Raw genomic sequence first — 19,627 nt, 5'->3', positions numbered from 1 at the left:
TTTGTTTTGGTCATGGTTTTCAGGTAGTCCAATGATTTTCAAATTATCTCTCCTAGATTTATTTTCTAGGTCATCTGTTTTTCCAAGGAGATATTTCACATTGCCCTCTATTTTTTCATTCAGTTGGATTTGCTTTACTGTGTTTTGGTTTCTCATAAGGTCACTAGCTTCCATTTGTTCACTCCTAATTCTTAGGCAGTTATTTTCATCAGACAGTTTTTTAATCTCCTTTTCCATTTGGCTTTTCAAACTGTTGACTTTTTTCTCATGACTCTCCTGCATTGCTCTCATTTCCCTTTCCATTCTTTCCTCCTTTTCTCTACATCTTCTTTCTATTTCTCCTCCTTTCTCTTCAAAGTCCCTTTTGAGAGCTTCCATGACCTGAGACCAGTTCATATTTTTCTTGGAAGCTTTGGATGTTGGAGCTTTGACCCTGTTATTATCTTCTTCTTCTTCTGAGGTTGTATTGTGGTCTACCTTACCCCCAAAGAAGTTTTTGATGGTCTTCTGCTTTCTCTGCCTACTCATCCTGGCTTACTATTTCTTGGCTTTCAACTCCTTCTTAATGTATGGCACTGCTTCCACGACACACTGTTCAAGCTACAGTGTGGCCCGGGTGATGGTTGGGCTTCTTCTCAGCCTGCCTGGCCTCACTTTCATTTGATTTTAAACTCTCCACTGGGGGGTGGTGGTGGTGGGGCTGCTTCTCGGCTCAACTCCTGTTCTCAGCTTCAGAGGGTCCCACGTGTTTGGGGTTGGGGGGGGGCAGGTTTTAATCTCACCTGGCCTGTTCTCAGGTCCGGAGATAAACTCAGGCCTTTTTACTAAGAAACCAACTAGCAAAGCTTTCTGTGGTGTGGTTTTTAGCTTAGATGAGCCTGCTCCCCTGCTCCCCTCCCCGACCTGGGTCTCCCGCAGCTCAGGATTTCTTCCTGGTTTCCCGCTGGGGTGGGACAGTCGAATCCTTCCCCCCAGTCCACTGGTACCCCTGCACTTACCCCTCAGGCCAGCTGTTCAGCCCGACCAGGCACTTGGTTCCAGAAGACTCCTGTGCTGCAGCCAATTCAGAGGCACTGGGGCAAATTCCTGGGCTGGTGTCTGGTGTGTCAGCTGGACTGCGGGGTTAGGCTTTATTCATGGCCAAGCACAGCCCCCTGAAATCTATCTATAGCTGGTGAAAACTCTCAGCCAGTATTTTTGTGTGTTTTTCTGCCCCAAGGATTATTTTATTGCTATTTTGGGGGCGACTGTATCAGGAGCCCTGTGCATTTAATGTCTTTCCTCTACCATCTTGGCTCCTCCCTACATAATTTCTTGAAATATAATGTTGAAGCCCTTTTTTCCCATGGCTTTCCAGTATTCCAATGATTCTTAAATTATCTCCTTGATCTATTTTCCAAATCATTTGCTTCTCCTATGTGATATTTCACATTTTCATCTCTTTCTTCAGCTTTTTTTTTGCTTTGTTTTAGTTGCTTGGGGTCTTATTTAGCTAATTAATTCTAATTTTCAAAGAGTTCTTTTCTTCAGTATTTTTTATACTTCAATTCTCTTTTCACAATTTTCTTTCATAGCTCTCATTTCTTTCCCCAAATTGTCCCGTACCATTCTTATTTTTTAGTCATTTTTTTTTTTTGCTCTTTTAAATTTCTCCTTTTCTAGGAATTTTTCTTGGGCTTATATCCAATCTTTTAAAAGATGTTTTCAACTCATTATCTTCTGTATTTGTGACTTGACATTTATGGTCAGGCTCATTTTACCAGCCTCCTTATTGACTTTGGACTTTATGTTATATTAGGCTCTTCTCATCTTTGGTGGGGATGTCTTGCCTGAACTTCTAAACTTTTATATGTCTGTCTGCTGCTTTCACAACACAATCTGGGGGTCTATAAATTTTTTGGTGCTTATAAAGTGCTGTGATAGAGGAAGAAATCTATTCACTACCCTGTTGGTTTGCTCTCTGCAAATTTCTGACCAAGTTTGGGTTTATTGGTTTGTGTGTCATTGAATTTCCATAGACTACTGGCAGACTCAGTCATAGTTATCCTACTAGGAGGTTCTGTAGGTTTCAAGTGACTGAACTGCTGGCTCCCCCTTGTTTTTGCTCTCCTCCCTGGTTTATTCCACTGCAGGCTTGCATTTAGGACTAAAGGTTAGGCCTACAGCATACTCTGTTCTTGGACTCAAAGCCACATAGCTATGTTTCTGGAACTTATTCCCTACTCCTTACAGAGGTGGAACTCCTGATTTGTCAGGAATGTGACTGCTCTTTTCTCTCCTGGAACTATGACTTATAACTGGAAATGGATAACAGAGATGCCAGATAGTACCTGTACCTATGCCCAGTGCTAATACAGGTGTCCCTGGCATCTCTTTCTTCCCAGGTGTTTAGTCCTTTGATACTAAGCTGTTCCCCACTGCTGGTTCCACCTGATGTAAGGATGCTGCAACTCTACTGTGCTCTTCGCAAGTCCCTTCCCCAGTGTCCACAGATCTCTGTCTTCCTACACTGTTCTGAGCTAGAAAAAAATTGCTCACTGTAACCTTTTCTTGGCTTTCCTGATAAGAATTCAGTTTGGTACATTTTCTAGGTAGTTGTTATGTGTGTGTGTGTGTGGGGGGGGGTTGTTGAGAGAGCTAGACAAAAATGCTGGATCTCACTGATGCCATCTCGACTCCACCCCCTAGGAGCTTTAAAAAAACCTGACAGTTTATTTGATTTTTTTAAAAGGGGGGGGGAGAAAAAAAGACAGGAAAACTAAGTTGTTTATATCAACAATTTAAAAGAACCTACAATTGAAGAAATAAATTGTGAGGCACTATTTTGCTAACAACACTATTATGCTAACAACACTAATAACTTAGAGGAAATAGGTCAATATTTATAAAACTATATGCCCAGATTAACAAAAGAAGAGAAATAGACTATTTAAATAACCCAATAGCAGAAAAATAAATTCAACGAGCTATTAATGGATACCCATTAAGAAAAAAACCTCCAAGATCAGATAGAATCATATATACATTTTGTCACACATTCAAAGGAAAAGTAATTCCAAAATTAAATAAGCTGTTTGCAGTGATAAGAAAAGAAAACACCCTTCCAATTGCTTTTTACGATGCTAATAGTATCTAAACCAGGAAAACATAAAGCGGAGAAAGAAAACTATAGACCAATATCCCTAGTGAATACTGATGCAAAAATTATAAGCTAGTAGGCTACCATAACACTTAGATTACACATTATAACCAGGTTGAGTTTATACCAGGAATGCCTCTGACTCAACATATAGAAGACTATAAAATATAATAAATGATATCAATTGTATCGATAATAAAAATTTAGATTTTTTTCAATAGGTTCTAAAGAGGCTTTTAATAAAAGCCAATACCTATTTCTATAAAACAATGTAGAAATCATTAGAATAAATAGATCTTTCCTTAATATAGTAAATAATACCTGTCTTAAGTTTCCAGAGGAAACATTATGTATAATGGAGAAAAGTTAGAGGAATTTCCAATAAAATGAGGAGATGCCCATTATTACCACTAATATTTAATATAGTTCTAGAAATGCAAGGTATAACAATAAGATAAGAAAAATATTTAGGGAATAAAAATAGGTACAAAGGAAACTTACAGATGATATGATAGTATAATTAGAGAACCCTAAACTGAATTAAATTAATTGAAATAATTAAAAACTAGTAAATAAGCAGGATATGAAATAAGTCCACATAAATCACTAGTATTCCTTTATATAATCAACAAAATCCAGTAAAAATCAGTAGAGAAATTTTATTCAAAATAACTGTAGAAGCTATAAAATACTTGGGAACATATCTACCAGGATTCATCCAAGCACTATATGTATCTAACTTATAAAATGTTCTTTGCAGAAATAGAAACAGACCTAAATAATTAAAGAAGCACTAATTGCTCATGGGTAGGTTGAGCCAGTACTATATAAGGCAATGCTATATAAATCAATTTACTTCTTCAGTGCTATAAGAATGAAACTTCCAAAAGAACATAGAATTAGCAAAAATAAAAATGAAATTCATATGGGGGACAAAAGATCAAGACTCTCAAAGAAAGTAATAGGAAAAAAGTGGAAAGGAAGCAAATCTTATTAGTACCAGATTTCAAACTGTAAAACAATGAAATGTAAAATAATTTGGTAATAGTGATGGTAGTGGTGAGGGGTGTGTGTGTGTGTGTGTGTGTGTTTGCGTGTGAGAGAGAGGCAGAGAGAGAGATGGTATACAACATACCGAAGTAATCCTAGTAATATATTATTTGATAGACTCAAAGACCCAAATTACTGGAAGAAGGACTCATCAGAACTCATCATCTGACAAAAACTGCTAGGAAAACCATCTGGCAGAAATTAGGTTTAGACCAATACACCAATACACAATATCATACACCAAGATAAGCTCTACGTGGACGTATAACTTAGACATGTTTTTAAAATCACATCAGGGCAGCTAGGTGGCGCAGTGGATAAAGCACTGGCCCTGAATTCAGGAGGACCTGAGTTCAAATCCAGCCTCAGACACTTGACACTTACTAGCTGTGTGACCCTGGGCAAGTCACTTAACCCTCATTGCACAGCAACAACAACAACAACAAAATCACATCAAAAACAAGCTAGAGGAACAAGGAAGAAATTATCTTTTGTATCTATGGTAGGGGAAGAGTTCAAAGAAAGGTTAAGAGAGGTCACATAAGATAAAATGGACAATTTTGTTTATTTTAAATTGTTCACAAACAAATCTAATATAGTAAAAATTAGAAGAGAAACAGCCAACTAGGGGAGAAAAATCTTTGCAAGTTTTCTCTAAGTCTCATTTTCAAGATTTATAAGGAACTAATTCAAACTTATAAGACATTATAAGTCATTCCCCAATAGATAAGTAGTCGATTGATATAACAGGCAGCTTTCTAAGGAAGACATCTAATCAATTAAAGGAAGAAATCCAACCATATGAAAAATGCTCTGAATCACTAACTAGAGAAATATAAATCAAAGCACTTTTGAAGTTCAACCTCACATCTATCGGACTGGAAAAGATGAAAAAAAGGGGAAATGATCAATGTTAGCTATGGGAAAAGACACACTTTAACACACTTTTGTCATTCTGAAATGCAATTTGAAACCAGGCCTAAAAAAGTACCAAATTGTACACACCCTTCGATCCAGCTATTTTATTATTAGGTTTATACCCCAAAGAAATAAAAGGAGGGATCTATATATGCAAAAATATTTATATCTCCTGTGTGTTATGGTAACTATTATTTGGAAACTAAAAGAGTGTCCTATTGGGGAATGGCTAAATTGTGGTAAATGAATACAATGGAATATTATCATACCGTAAGAAATGATAAAATGAACATTTATGATGCTGAGTGAAATGAACAGAGCTACAACAATTTTATACAATGACCCAAACATTATAGAGAAAAAAACCTTTGAGTTTAGAACTTGGATCAATGCTATGATAAACTGCAAATCCAAAAAGAATGAAGATGAAATATACCACTGAAATTTTTGACAGAGTGGTGATGAATTTAAAATACAGAAACACCAGGAGATATGTTAAACTCAACATGTCAGAAACCAAACTCATTATTTTTCCCCTTAAACCTTCCCCTCCCCCACCTTCCCTATTACTGTAGACCCTACGGTGTAAAGGGCAACACCATCCTCTCAGTCCCTGGGGGACTGAGCCTGGGGCTCTCTCACTCCCCATATCCAATCTATTGTCAAGACCTGTCAATTTCACCTTTGCAACATATCTCAAATACACCCCCTTCTATCCTCTGACATTGCCATCACCTTACACTTGAACTATCATAACAGCTTACTAGTGAGTCGGCCTGCCTCATGTCTCTCCCTCGCCAGTCCTTCCTCCATTCAGCCACTCAAGTGATTCTCCTAAAGCTCCTATCATGTCACCATCACTACCAGCCCACTCAATAAAATTTAGTGGCTCCCTATTGCCATGAGGATCAATATCAAATGCTCTCTTTGGCATTCAAAGTCCTTGTAACCTAGCCCCCTTTCCAGTCCTATTACACCATATTTCCTGCTATATACTTTTTGGTCCAGTGACACTAACTCTTGGCTGTTCGACAAACAAGATACTCCATCTCTCAGTTCCGGGTATTTTCTCTGTCTCCCATTCCTGGAATGTTCTCCCTCCTCCACTTTACCTTCTGACCTCTCTTGCTTCTTTTTAAGTCCCAAGTAAATCTATTCTACTAGAATCTTTCCCTGTCCCCTCTTAAGTGTATGTAGTGCTTTACCTCTGTTAATTATTTCCTATTTATCAGGTATATAGCTTGCTTTGTATTTATATATTTGCATGTTGTCTCCCCCATGAGACTGTAAGATCCTTAAGGTCAAGAAAGGTCTTTTGCCTCTTTTTGTATCCTTAGTGCTTAACACAGTACCTGACGCATAGCAGCCCCTTAATAAATATTGATTGATCGATTGTTTCCAGACCTGAGGAAATTTGTTTTACCAGACTACATAGCCATGATTGAGTGATTTGTTTTGGACTTGTTTTAGTTTTGTCAATTGAGAAGTGGGGTTCAGTAGCAGGATAGACAGATGACTTTTCAAAAACTTGTTACTTGAAAAATAAAAATAATAAGCTATTAAAATGAGAGGAAAAACTGTGCATACCCTTTGAACTACATCACCAGTACACTTGGAAAGAGCAAAACATATAAAAATATAACAACACACTTGTTTTAGCAAAGGATGGGAAACTAAATGGGTCCCCATAAACTAGGGCATCTCTAAACAGAAATCTTTACATTGCTAAGAGCAAAGCCAAAAGTGGCAGCTAGCTTTAGCAATTTCATAGCCAACCATCCTTAGTCCCCAAGCCCAGGGCTTCACCTTTACTAGTCACCCTAAGGCTCATTTTTCCTTAATGGGGTTTCTGAGTTTGGATCTAGGATGATAATGACTTACACACATATATTCTCCCTCTCCCTCCCTCTCTTTCTCTTTCCTCCTCACCTCCTTCTATGGGGATTCAAAACCCCCTTCCCACAATCTCACCTTAGCTTCCATGGAAGAGTAAAGTGCCTTTATTTTTTTAAGGACAAAAACTCTTCCTTCTGTGCCAGAAAATAAAATCACACTAGCTAGTCAGAATTTGGTGACTACCAGGTGTTTTTTTTTTCTTTTATAGCAATGGGAATAAATTTATTAGAAATGAAAGAACAGTAAACAACTCAGGAATAAATTGTTTGGAATGCCAGCTGTTTGGTCCTGCAGCCAGTAGAGAACAGAATAGGTTTCTTCCCCTTAATTCCTTGTGGGATGGGGGGAGGCAGGCAGGAAGTGAATCATTTGTGCAGTTAATAGAGGACTGCCTTTTCTGAAGGGACAGACGAGAGAGGGGAAGGAAGTTATTGGGGTCTGAGTGTGTATGTGTGTGTATCTGTGTGTGTGTCTCAGAAACTTCTCTTAATCTCATCAGCCCTACCACATCACTTCTATGCAGTGTCTTTGTTCTAATATCTCAGCTCAGATCACCATCACCAATGACAAACTGTCTTCTAACAAAAGTCCTGGAGGCAGGAACAGAATACCTGGGAAGAGAAGTATCAGTCTGCCTTCCTAAACCCCACACTAGTCTGCCTTGCTGTTCTGCGTGGTTTTATCAAAATGGATTCTTTGCATTCTTATTCCCACAGTTCTCAATACCAAGTTCAAAATGTCACAGTTGCTGTGTATTCTGGGTAAAAGTCTACGCCGTTACCATAGAAACATTTGGCATCAGTGAATCTCACTGGCAACCTTCCCAGACAAGAAGGCTACATTAGCAAAGCATTTGATAAAATATCTCATACTATTCTTGTCAAGAAGAGAGATGTAGAATTGATCATCATATAATTAAATGGATTAAGAACTGGTTGTGTTGCCAGATTTAAAGAATAGCAGTTAATGGTTCAATGTCAACATGGCAGGAAGTCTCCAATGGAATGTTCCGGGGATATGCACTTGGCCCTATGCTATGTGACATTTCTATCAATAACTCATATAAATAAATAAATGGCATCATCATCAAATTTGTAGATGTTACCAAACCAGAAGGAGTAGTTAAAACATGGGATCCAAAAAGATCTTGACATGTTAGAGCAAGGTGGTTGCTTTGTAAATTTAAAAATATATAGAGATAATTCTACTTTAATATAACTTCTTTGTAATCCTATGTGTATTATTCTGAGATAGAGTCCAGAGGCATCAATGAATTGCTGTGGAGTCCATGACACTTAAAAGGTGAAGAACCCCTGGTATAAAGTATTGAAATGAATCAGATAAGATGAAATTCAACAGAGATAAATGTAAAAACACACTTGTATTCAAAAACAACTTTATAAATAAAGAATGGGGAAGGCATTGTTTGACAGCAGTTTGAAAGAGATTTGGGCATTTTAGTGAATAGCAAGCTCAATATGAGTTATTAGTGTTATGTAGCAGTGAAAAAAAGGTTATGATATTTGGGGCTGCATTAAAAGAGTCATAACTTCCAGGAATAAGGAGTTGACAATTCCTTAATACTCTTCCCTCATTGGGTATTTTCAGAATATTGTGTTCAATTCTGGCTACTATGATTTTAAGAAGGACCATCATTAATAAGCTAGAGATGTTCAGGAGAAGACAACCAGGATGGTGAAAACTCAAGATCATGTTCTGTGATGATTGATTGAAGGAATTGTTTAGATTGGAGAAGTTAGGGGAAATAGCATGTGGATAAGGAAGTAGACGTTGAGCCAGAAATAATTTAGTTTGAATCCTGTTTGACCCTGAGCAAGTCATTTTACCCACCATAGCCTCATTTCCTCATCTATGAAAGGAAGAAAATAATAGCACCTACCTCATATATATATGATATGGATATATGATATATTTAATATATATATATTATATGGATCAAATGAGATAATATATAAAAATGGTTTGCAAACATTAAAGTGCTATTTAAATGTTAGCTATGAGATTAAAAAAGGACTTGATATCTTCAATGGCTATCACATGTAAAAATGGTTAGGTTTGTTTTGTTAGGCCCTAGAGGGCAGAATTAGCAGCAGGTAGAAATTGCAAATGGGTCAAACTTGGGCCTGATGTCAGGAAAAAACTTGAAAAATAAGAGCTGTCCAGAAATAGAATGGGCTACCTTGAAAGGTTCTTCCTCCTTGGAGGTTTGATAACCACTTGCTTGATATGATTATAGAGATTCTTTTGGATATTTGGTTAAATTAATAGCTCCCTTCCACCTCTCAAATTCTGTGCTTCAGGGAAGAGGATGATGATCTAGAAAAGGAAATTGAGAAGAAATGATTAGAGAGGGTGGAATCAAAGATAACAGCTGCCAAACCTCCTCAAAAGCTCTTACATACAATGATCACAGATGTGCCAAATTGAATTCTGAGTGGGGAAAGTCAAGAAAAAATCACAATATGTACAGGGCAGCTTAGGAAGAAAGAAAGAGAGGTATGTGGATACTAGTGTAGGGGCTGGCCAAGAGCACAATACAACAGAAGTGGCACCTTTATGTGGTAGCAGCATTGGACTGTGGTGGAAGTAGTGGCAGGGAACAGAGCAACACTCAGAGATGGTAAGAGGGGACTAATAACATAGGCAGAAAGAGATCCCAGGGAACCTTTGAACTAACACTGGGAACAGGAATGGGTGCCATTTGGCAGCTCTGACACCCATTACCCAGTTCTGAGTCACAGTTCCAGAACGGAAAGGACCAATCCCAGTCACAAGGAAGTAGGTATCTTCCCTCTATAAGGACCAGAGAGCAGAACAGAAGGACAGTGAACAGACTTCTTCCCAGATCATACTTCACTGGAAGCATATAATATTTACAGGACCCCAGAACTAGCTGTGAAAGTAGCAAGAGGATATAAAATACAGAATCAGGATACTCATACCCCTGCCCCAAAAGGTGTGCAGAACCCAACTCTAGCATAAAACCCAAAATCAAGAATTAGGCTAGAAAAGTGAGTAAACAACAAAAGAAGAACCTTACAATAAAAAATTTCTATGATGACAGGACACTCAAGACACAAACAAATTCAGAAGAAGATGACTTGAAAAAAAATAATCAAAGCCTCAAAGGAAAGCTTGATTGGACCCAAGTACAACAAAATATCTAAAAGAGCTAAAGAAGATAAAAATAACCAAAAAATTATTTTAAAATCAAATAAGAATGGTAGAGGACAAGATGGGAAAAGAAATGAGAGCTATGAAAGAAAATTATGAAAAGAGAACTAACAGCTTGGTAAAAAGAGACACAAAAATGCTAAAAAAAATGCTTACTTAAAAATAAGAATTGACAAATTGGTAAAAGGGGCACAAAATTTCACTGAAGAAAATACCTCCTTGAAATAGGCAAGTGGAAGCTGATGGCTCCATGAGACATCAAGAAACTATAAAACAAAGTAAAAAAGAAGAAGAAAATAGAAGAAAATGTAAAATATGTAATAGGGAAAAATTTGAGCTGGAAAAATAGATCAAGAACAGATTATTAGAATTATTGGATTGACCAATATTTCAAGAAATTGTAAAGAAAAACTGCTCTGATGAAAAATCCAAACCTGACAAAAGAAAATTTGACAAACAAAAGACTAAGAGAAGCATAAAAAGATAAACCTGAGTCATAAATCACAAGAAAGTAAACAAGGTTAAACGGTTACTACATTTCTATATGGGAAGATGATACATCTAACCCCTCAAAACTTTATTAGTAGGGCTACTAGAGGGAGTCTACTTAGAGGACATAAAATAAATAAGTTAAGGAGATGAATAGAATTTTAGGAAAGTTACATATGATAGGTCACTAGAAAATATTAAATGAGAATTGAAAGAAATATACCTATTCACTGTTTTAAAAAATGTTTATTTTTGTGGGGCAATAAGGGTTAAGTGACTTGCCCAAGTTCACACAGCTAGTAAGTGTCAATTGTCTGAGGCCAGATTTGAAATCAGTTCCTCCTAAATCCAGGGCTGGTGCTTTATCCATTTTGCCACCTAGCTGCCCCAAAGTATACCTATTCTTAACTGTATATGGCACCTCCACAAAAATTGACCATATAGGGTATAAAAATCTTGGAAAAACAGACATACTAAATATATTCTTTTTGTCAATAAAAATTACATTCAGGTTAGAGTTTTTGAAGCATAGAATAAAAATTAATTGTAAACTAAATCTAATCTGAAAGAATGTGTGAGTAAATGAACAAATGATGATTTTATGAAAGATAATGACAACAATGAGACAAAGTTTGTGGAATGCAACTTAAGCAGTACTTTGAGGAAAATGTTTATCTCCAAATATCCAAATAAAAAAGAGATGGAGCAGAACAAATAATTTTTCATGTAACTAATATCACTGGAAAAACAAATTAAAACTCCTCAGTTGCACACCAAAATAGAAATTCTAAATATCAAAGGAGAGATTCATAAAATTGAATGTAAAAAATTGAACTAATAAATGAAACTCAGAGCTCTTTAAAAATAATAAAAATAAACCATTGAATAATTTCAAAAAGAAGGAATAAATTCAAATTACAGTATCAAATATGAAAAGGGAGGATGCCCAACCAATGAAGATGAAATAAAAGCAATTACTAGGAACTATTTTGCCCAATGATATGCCAATAAAACAAACAATTTAAATGAAATGTATAAATATTTATAAAAATAAAACTTGCCCAGATTAAAAGAAGCAATCAAATTGTAAAGAAAGAAATTGAATAAGCCATAAAAGAACTCTCTAAGAAAAAAAATCAAAGGAGTAGTTGAATTAACAAGCAAGTTCCAACAAACATTTAAAGAACAATTCAAATACTATTTGAAAAAATGGGTAAAGAAAGAGTCCTACCAAATTCCTTCTATGACGCAAATATGTTTTTGATACTTAAATCAGGAAGAGCTAAAACAGAGAAAGAAAACTTTAGACCAATTTTCCTTATGAATATTAATGTAAAAATTTTAAATAAAATACTAGCAAGGCAATTACAGCAATATATTACAAAGACCATACACTATAACTAGCTGGGATTTTTACTAAGAATGCAAGGCTAGTTTCTTTTTTCTTTTTATATATACATATCATTAAAGTATTTTATTATTTTCTAGTTATATGCAGAGATAGTTTTCAACATTTGTTTTCCTAACACTTCTAGTTTCAAATTTTTCTCCCTCCCTCTCCCCTCCCCAAGACAGCAAGCAATCTGATATAGGTTATATATGTACAATCACATTAAACATATTTCTGCATTAGTCATGCTGTAAAAGAAGAATCAGAGCAAAAGGGGAAAACCTCAAAAAAGAAAAACAACAAAAAAAGTAGAAATAGTATGGTTCAATCTGTATCTATATCCTACAGTTCTTTTTTTTCTGGATTTGGAGAGCATTTTCCATCCTGAGTCCTTTGGAACTATCTTGGACCATTGTATTGCTGAGAAGAGTCAAATCTGTCCCTTTGGGCATAGTTCCAAATTGCTCTCCAGAATGGTTGGATCAGTTCATAGTTCCACTAACAATACATTAGTGTTCCAATTTTTCCACAGCTTCTCCAACATTTATTATTTTTTCTTTTTTGTTTGATTAGCCAATCTGATAGGTGTGAGATGGTGCCTCAGAGTTGTTTTAATTTGTATTTCTCTAATCAATAGTGATTTAGAGCATTTTTTTCATATGGCAATAGATAACTTTGATTTCTTCATCTGAAAACTGCCTGTTCCTATCCTTTGACTGTTTCTCAATTGGGGAATGACTTGGATTCTTATAAATTTGATTTAGTTCTTGATATATTTTAGAAATGATGCCTTTATCAGAAATACTGGCTATAAAAATTGTTTCCCAGCTTTCTGCCTCCCTTCTAATTTTGGCTGCATTGCTTCTGTTTGTACAAAACCTTTATAATTTAACATAATCAAAGTCATCCATTTTGCATTTCATAATATTCTCTATCTCTTGTTTGGTCACGAACTGTTCTCCTTTCCATAAATCTGAGAGGTAAACTATTCCTTCCTCTCCTAATTTGCTCATGGTATCACCTTTTATGTCTAAATCATGTACCCATTTTGACCTTATTTTAGTATAAGGTATAAGATGTTGGTCTTTGCCTAGTTTCTTCCATACTATCTTCCAGTTTTCCCAGCTGTTATTGTCAAATACTGAGTACCTATCCCAGAAGCTGAAGTCTTTGGGTTTATCAAACAGTACATTACTAAAGTAATTTACTACTGTGTGTCCTGTGCCTAACCTATTCCATTGATCTACCACTCTATTTCTTAGCCAAATAGTTTTGATGACTGCTGCTTTATAGTATAACTTCAGATTTGTTACAGCTAGCCCACCTTTCTGTGCATTTTTTTCCATTAGTTCCCTTGATATTCTTGAACTTTTGTTCTTCCAGATGAATTTTGTTATTATTTTTTCTAGCTCTATAAAATAAATTTTAGGTAGTCTGAATAAGTCAATTAATTTAGGTAGAATTGTCATTTTTATTACATTAGCTCAGTCTTTCCATGAGCAATTGATATTTTTCCAAATATTTATCTTATTTTATTTGTGTGAAATGTGTTTTGTAATTGTGTTCATATAATTCCTGGGTTTGTCTTGGCAAGTAGACTCCCAAGTATTTTATATTGTCTACCGTTATTTTAAGTGGAATTTCTCTTTCTATCTCTTGCTGCTGGACTTTGTTGCTTATGCATATGCTGATGATTTATATGGATTTATTTTATATCCTGAAACTTTGCTAAAATTGTTAATGGTTTCAAGTAGTTTTTTAGTTGATTCTCTAGGATTCTCTAAGTATACCATCTTGTCATCTGCAAAGAGTGATAGTTTTTGTTTCCTCCTTGCCTATTCTAATTCCTTTAATTCCTTTTTCTTCTCTCTTTTTTTTTTTTTTTGGTTTGTTGTTTTGTTTTGTTTTGTTTTTTTGCAGGGCAATGAGGGTTAAGTGACTTGCCCAGGGTCACACAGCTAGTAAGTGTCAAGTGTCTGAGGACAGATTTGAACTCAGGTACTCCTGAATCAAGGGCCAGTACTTTACCACTGCGCCATCTAGCTGCCCCCTTTTTCTTCTCTTATTGCTAAAGCTAACATTTCTAGTATAATATTAAATAATAGAGGTGATAATGGACTCCCTGTTTCATCCCTGATCTTATTGGGAATGCCTCTAACTTATTTCCATTACATATGTTTGCTGATGGTTTTAGGTAGATACTGCTTATTATTTTAAGGAAAGCTCCACCTATTCCTATGCTCTCTAATGTTTTTATTAGGAATGAATGCTGTATTTTGTCAAAAGCTTTCTCTGGATCTATTGAGATAATCATATGATTTTTGTTAGTTTTCTTATTGATGTGGTTGATTATACTGATATTTTTCCTAATGTTGAACCAGCACTGCATTCCTGATATAAATCCCATCTGGTCATAGTATATTATCCTGGTGATTACTTGCTGTAATCTCCTTGCTAATATCTTATTTAAGATTTTTTAAAAACTTTTTTTAAGTGAGACAATTGGGGTTAAGTAACTTGCCTAAGGTCACACAGCTAGTAAGTGTCAAGTGTCTGAGGCCGGATTTGAACTCAGGTCCTCCTGACTCCAGGGCCGGTACTCTAGCCACTGTGCCACCTAGCTGCCCCTTATTTAAGATTTTTGCATCAATATTCATTAGGGAAATTGGTCTATAATTGTCTTTGCTTTGGCTCTGCTTGGTTTTGGTATCACCACCATAACTGTGTCATAAAAGAAATTTGGTAGAATTCCTTCTTCACCTATTTTTCCAAATAATTTGTATAGTATTGGAATTATTTGTTCTTTAAATGTTTGGTAGAATTCACTTGGCGGGGGCGGGGGGGGGGATGCCCTGGAGCAGGGGCTGTGGCAGTGAGTGGGGACCAAGCTATGGCTGCTGCAGAATTGACAAGTATGTGGTTTGTTAAAATTCCTGTGGAAACAAAATATAATTTCATAAGGCAATAACAGATGGAGAAGAGAAAAAACTGGTGAGTGTGAGGGCCCAGATGTTATGTATGTGAAATTGATATCTTCCGATGGTCATGAATTTATTGTTAAAAAGGAGCATGCTTTAACATCAGGAACAATAAAAGCCATGTTAAGTGGCCCTGGCCAGTTTGCTGAAAATGAAACCAATGAGGTTAATTTTAGAGAAATTCCATAACATGTCTTATCAAAAGTATGCATGTATTTTACCTACAAGGTTTGCTACACTAACAGCTCTACAGAGATTCCTGAATTCCCAATTGCACCTGAAATTGTACTGGAATTGCTGATGGCTGTGAAATTCCTAGATTGTTAAACAAAATAAATTATAATAAACTGTTAAAAAAAAAAAAGAAAAACAATTCCCTTGTAAACCCATCTGGCCCTGGACATTTTTTCTTAGGTAATTAATGGCTTGTTCAATTTCTTTTTCTAATATGGGCTTATTTAAGCATATTATTTCCTCTTCAATTAGCCTGGGCAATTTATAGTCTTGTAAATATTTATCCATTTCATTTAGATTGTCAGATGTATTGGCTTTAATTTCCATTTCATTGGTGGTGAATTTACCCCTTTCATTTTTGATACTGGTAATTTGCTTTTCTTCTTTTTTTAATCAAATTAACCAAAGGTTTATCTACTTTATTGTTTTTTTTTCATAAAACCAGCTCTTAGTTTTATTGATTAATTCTATAATTTTCTTGCTTTCAATTTTATTAATTTCTCCATTGATTTTCAGGATTTCTTATTTAGTATTTAGTTGAGGATATTTAATTTGTTCTTTTTCTAGCTTTTTAAGTTGCATGTCCAATTCATTGATCTCCTCTTTCTCTTTTTTATTCATGTAAGCATTTAGAGATATAAAATTTCCCGTAAGCACTGCTTTGGCTGCATCCCATAGGTTTTGGTATGTTGTCTCATTATCGTCATTCTCATGTGTCATTTTTGCATCAATATTCATTAGGGAAATTGGTCATTCTCACATATCAAATTTTGGCCCTCACACATGAATGAAGTTATTGATTGTTTCTATGATTTGTTGTTTGACCCACTCATTCTTTAGGATGAGATTATTTAGTGTCCAATCAATTTTCAGTCTACCTTTCCATGGCTCTTTATTACATGTAATTTTATTGCATCATGATTTGACTATGAGGTTTTTGTGTTCTGATACATGGTCAATTGTTTAATTGTGCCATGTACCACTGAGAAAAGGCATATTCCTTTCTATCCCCGTTCAATTTTCTCCAGACACCTATCATATCTAACTTTTCTAACATTCTATTCACCTCTTTAACTTCTTTCTTATTTATTTTGTGGCTAGATTTTTCTAATTCTGAGAGGGGAAGATGCAGATCCCCCACTAGTATAGGTTTTTTTTGTTTTTGTTTTTGTTTGTTTGTTTTTTGCAGGGCAATGAGGGTTAAGTGACTTGCCCAGGGTCACACAGCTAGTTAAGTGTCAAGTGTCTGAGGCTGGATTTGAACTCAGGTCCTCCTGAATCCAAGGCCAGTGCTTTATCCACTGCGCCACCTAGCTGCTCCCCCTACTAGTATAATTTTGCTGTCTATTTCCTCTTGTAATTCGTTTAACTTCTCCTCTAAGAATTTGGATGCTATACCACTTGGCGCATACATGTTTAGTATTGATATCACTTCATTATCTATCATACCTTTTAGCAAGATGTAGTTTCCTTCCTTATCTTTTTTAATTAGATCTATTTTTGCCTTTGCTTTGTCTGAGATAAGGATTGCTAGCCCTGCTTTTTTAACTTCAGCTGAAGCATAATCTATTTTGCTCCAACCTTTTACCTTTACTCTGTATATATCTCTCTGCTTCACATGTGTTTCTTGTAAACAGCATATTGTAGGATTCTGATTTTTAATCCACTCTGCTATTCGCTTCCGTTTTTTGGCAGAGTTCATCCCATTCACATTCACAGTTATTATTACTTACTTTCTATTTCCCTCCATTCTATTTACCCACTTTGTGCTTTTTCCCCCTTCTTTCAGCCTATTCCTCCTCACCAGCATTTTGCTTCTGACCCCTGTCTCCCCCAATCTGCCCTCCCTTTTATCAGCCCCTCTCCCTTTTCTTTACCCTTTCTCCCCTGCTTTTGCCCTCCTTTCTATCAGTGCCCTCCTTTTCCCCTTACCCTTTTACTTCCCTAAAGAGTAAGCTAAATTTCTTTATCCAAATGAGCATATATTTTTCCCTCCCTGAATTAAATCCGATGAGAATAAGGTTGAAACAGTGCTCACCTCTCTCTTCTTTCCCTCTATTGTAATAGTTTTTTTGCACCTCTTCATATGATGTAATTAACCCCATTCCACCTCCCTTTTCCTCTTCTCCCCATATACTCCTTTTTTCACCCCTTAATTTTCTTTATATCATCACACCAAAGACAATTTATATTTATACCCTCTATGTATACTCCTTCTGTCTGCCCAAATAGAGATACACATCTCAAGTGTTATAAGTATTATCTTCCTGTGTAGGGATGTAAACAGTTTAACCATAATGAATAAATTTTCCCTCTGTTTACCTTTTTATACTTCTCTTGAGTCTTTAAAGATTAAATTTTCTATTCAGTTCTGGTCTTTTCATCAGGAAACCTTGAAAGCCCCCTATTTCATTGAATATCCATCTTTTCCCCTGAAAGAGAATGCACATTTTGGGGGCAGCTAGGTGGTGCAGTGGATAAAGCACTGGCCCTGGATTCAGGAGTACCTGAGTTCAAATCTGACCTCAGACACTTGACACTTACTAGCTGTGTGACCCTGGGCAAGTCACTTAACCCCCATTGCCCCGCAAAAAAAAAAAAAAAGAGAGAGAATGCACATTTTTGCTGGGTAGTTGATTCCTGGTTGCAATCCAAGTTCCTTTGCCTTCCTGAATATCATATTCCAAGTCTTGTGAACCTTTCATTTTGAAGCTGCAGGTCCTGTGCAATCCTGACTGTGGCTCCATGATATTTAAATTGCTTCTTTCTGGCTGCTTAGAGTATTTTCTCCTTCACCTGATAATTCTGGAATTTGGCTACAATATTCCTTGGAGTTTTCCTTTTGGGATCTCTTTCAGGAGGTGATTGGTGGATTCTTTCAATGATGATTTTATTCTCTGATTCTAAAATATCATGGCAGTTCTCCTTGAGAATTTCCTGGAATATGGTGTCTAGACTCTTTTTTTCTGATCATGGCTTTCAGGTAGTCCAATAATTCTCAAATTGTCTCCTGGATCTATTTTCCAGGTCAGTTGTCTTTCCAATGAGGTATTTCCCATTTTCTTCTATTTTTTTCATCCTTTTAATTCTGTTTGACTGATTCCTGGTGTCTCATGGAGTTATTAACTTCCATCTATCCAATTCAGATTTTTAAAACATTTTCTTCAGTAAGCTTTTGCACTTCCTTTTCCATTTGGCCAAATGAATTTTTTAAGGTATTGTTTTCTTCAATGAATCACCGTGTTTCCTTTTCCAAGCTGTTGATTCTTTGCATTTCTTTTTTTCATAATTTTCTTCTGTAGCTTTCATTTCTCTCCCCATTTTTTCTTCTACCTCTCTTACTTGATTTTTAAAATCCTTTTTGAGCTCTTCCAAGAAGGTTTTTTGGTCTTGAGACCAATTCATCTTCCCTCTTGAGGCTTCACATGTAGGCAATTTGAAAGTATTGTTCTCATCTGAGTTTGTGTTTAGCTCTTCCCTGTCCACACTTTTCTATTTCTTACTCATATTGTGGTTTATTTTTTAAAGGTGAGGTCTGCTCCTAGAGCACAAGGGTCACTGTTTCAAGCTTCTTGTGCTGGGAGATAGGGGCTGTGTCACTGGATTTCTACCCTGAGGCCTCTATGGCTTGTGGATTCCTCACTGCCCTGGGCTTGTCCCCTGTGCTTGCTCCAGGTGCTGGGATGGCCTAGCCCAGTCATGCCTGTCCCATGGGTGGCCCTCCAGCTGGCAGCCTGCCCTCAGCTGGTGCTGGCAGATCTCACAACTGGCCCACTGCATCACCAGCTTGCTGAGCTATGGTCAAAGGCCCTCAGTTACTCTTCTGTGGCCAAGAGCTTCCTGCTGACTTGCCCAGACCCCCTCTGTGCTGTGCTGCTCTGTGCTGAGCTGCACTGTGCTCCTCTTATGCCAGAGTGAGACCAACCTTTCCTAAAGTCTTCTAAATTATTTCAAGTTGGAAGATTGTGTCTCTCTGTCTTTTTGTAGGTTCTGTAGTTTCAGAATCTGTTTAGAGGCTTGATTCTTTTTGAGGGAACTGCAGGAGAGTTCAGGCAACTTTCTCGTTTCTGCCATCTTCAGGGCTAGTTTCTTATTAGGAAAATAGTAAACATATATTTAACAAAGACAATAAAAACCATATGAATATTTCAATAGAAGCAGAAAAAGATTTTGACAATATACAACACCCATTTGTGTTTTTTTAAAAGCCACAATAGAATACATAGCAATGAATGGAGTTTTTCTTCAAATGATAAGTATTATCTATCCAAAAACAAGAGCAAGCTTTGTGTATAATGGGGATAAGCTAGAGGGCTTTTCAATAAGATTAAATACATC

General features: G+C 36.3%; 2 protein-coding genes and 1 pseudogene across 2 annotated transcripts in view; all 3 read left to right on the top strand.

Moving 5' to 3' along the window:
- Positions 1-19,627, top strand: part of LOC122752702 (zinc finger protein 850-like) — a 1,092,329-nt gene that overhangs the window by 711,128 nt on the left and 361,574 nt on the right.
- The window catches only part of TEKT3 (tektin 3), a 65,622-nt gene that overhangs the window by 22,519 nt on the left and 23,476 nt on the right, over positions 1-19,627 (top strand). The window lies entirely within an intron of this gene.
- Positions 15,065-15,382, top strand: LOC122752721 (annotated as a pseudogene).

The sequence above is a fragment of the Dromiciops gliroides genome, chromosome 4 (assembly GCF_019393635.1).
Source record: "Dromiciops gliroides isolate mDroGli1 chromosome 4, mDroGli1.pri, whole genome shotgun sequence".
Lineage (NCBI taxonomy): Eukaryota > Metazoa > Chordata > Mammalia > Microbiotheria > Microbiotheriidae > Dromiciops > Dromiciops gliroides.
This window is presented reverse-complemented; position numbering and strand designations above follow the sequence as displayed.